Source organism: Schistocerca cancellata, chromosome 10, assembly GCF_023864275.1.
Source record: "Schistocerca cancellata isolate TAMUIC-IGC-003103 chromosome 10, iqSchCanc2.1, whole genome shotgun sequence".
Taxonomy (NCBI): domain Eukaryota; kingdom Metazoa; phylum Arthropoda; class Insecta; order Orthoptera; family Acrididae; genus Schistocerca; species Schistocerca cancellata.
Window position 1 is genome coordinate 152,527,990 of NC_064635.1, and position 2,004 is coordinate 152,529,993.

A 2,004-nucleotide genomic window follows, 5' to 3' on the forward strand; every position below is an offset into this window, starting at 1 on the left:
TTGATACTAACGTCTGCCTTCATATCTCAGTGGACAGCGTGTATGGCTACTAAGCAGAGGATATAGGTTCCATTACAGGTATTGGAAGCAATTTTTCCATGGGAGTAGGACTGGCATAGTATGCAATTAGCCTCTTGAGGTCAATTGTGGGCCTACTTGATTGAGAAGTAGTTTCCAATGTCAAGTTGGCAAGCACCAGGAGAAGAGTAGTTTCCTGACCCCATATCCCTCCATACCCTCATTCAATTGGTGCCTTTGTCACAGGATAATATGGTGCTCGGTTGGTCTTGATTGGCGAATCTGAGATTGAAGGTGAAGCTACATAAAAGAGAGATACTGTGTAACTTACTCTTTGCCTGTGTTAGTCTGCTCCTTACATCATCGTTATTTTTACTTATATGGATATGGTGTCTGTTCTTCCGGACGTCTCCGAACGAAATTACAATCATATATTAACACCTTCAGCTGCTGACGGACGCCGGCCGCGGTGGCCGAGCGGTTCTAGGCGCTTCAGTCCGGAACCGCTCGATTGCTACGGTCGCAGGTTCGAATCCTGCCTCGGGCATGGATGTGTGTGATGTCCTTAGGTTAGTTTGGTTTAAGTAGTTCTAAGTTCTAGGGGACTGATGACCTCAGATGTCAAGTCCCATAGTGCTCAGAGCCATTTTTGCTGACGGACGTTGATGTATATCAGCGGGGACAGGTGAATATGTGTGTCCCGAACGGGACTCGAACCCGGGATCTCCTGCTTACATGGCAGACGCTCTACCCATCTGAGCCATCGAGGGCACAGAGGATAGGGCGACTGCAGGGACTGTTTGCGCACGCTTCCCGCAAGACCCACATTCTCCCCTTATATGTCCACACACTACATTCGTAGTTTCCCTGCCCAACACACTCATTACTGGTGGAAGACATTCTTAGCAAGTCCCGTAAGAGTTCATTTGGCTGACACACCCAATCTGTTTATTTTTACAATGAAATGAACACCCTTAGCTTCTTACAGGCGTTGACATACGTCAACGGGGACAGATGAAAATGTGTGCCACGACCGGGACTCGAACCCGGGATCTCCTGCTTGCATGGCAGACGCTCTATCCATCTGAGCCACCGAGGACACAGAGGATAGCGTGACTGCAGGGATTTATCTCTGGCACGCCTGCCGCCAAACCCACATTCTCAACGTATTGTCCCACACTACATTCGTAGTGCCCCCACCCATTATACTCATTAGTCGCGGCGCGTAGCCGATTCCCGTAAGAGTTCGGGCACTGTTTGTGCATTCGCACAGAAGAAGATGGTCAAGTGGCCGGTAACTATATATATACTAAGATGGTATCTGTTCTTTCGGACATGTCCGAAAGAACAGATACCATCTTAGTAAATATAACGTTTAATTTTGTTTATTGCAGGAGCCACAGTTAAGTCTGTTGTTTATAATTATACTAAAATAAATTATTTATTGACTTACAACTTCTCAAGCTGTTTAGGATTAAAAATTTAATGATGGCTTAAAACAGATTGGCAGTGCGGAGCTGAGAAATGCATTCTTTTACCTGAAAACCTTCTTTATTGCAGCAGAATATTATGTTAGTAGTGGTTTTCTTTAAGGAGAAGGGAATGCTGGCTGTCATTGTGCTTTAATGCAGAGTGGTTTCTTCGCAGGACCATCACGCGCCCCGTGGGACTTGTCCGCGGGAGGGAGCAAAAAACAGGGACATGGACGCCGACAGTGTTCCGTGCATGGGAGGACTTAATTAGGAGGGTGGGGGAACGGTGAAGGGGGGAGGGGGGAAGACGACAGCACTGGGGCGTGGCGGTGGCGGCGCTGCAGACGTTACTGTGCTTCCGTTACTGCGGTGCCGTTACTGGGGGCCAAGAAAAAGCGCGCCCTGCTCTACTTAGGAGCGAGCAGCTACTCGTCCAGTGGTACTTGCGGGCTTCTAGTGCAGCCTTTGATACATAACGGATGCGAGATATGGTGTAATGGCTTGGTTGTTCTCC

General features: G+C 48.2%; 1 non-coding gene across 1 annotated transcript; it reads right to left on the minus strand.

Annotated features, from left to right (window-relative positions):
* Positions 1-714: 714 nt before the first annotated feature.
* Trnat-ugu (transfer RNA threonine (anticodon UGU)) lies at positions 715-789 on the minus strand. The gene has a single exon. It is a non-coding gene; the product is annotated as a tRNA-Thr (tRNA).
* Positions 790-2,004: the final 1,215 nt, after the last annotated feature.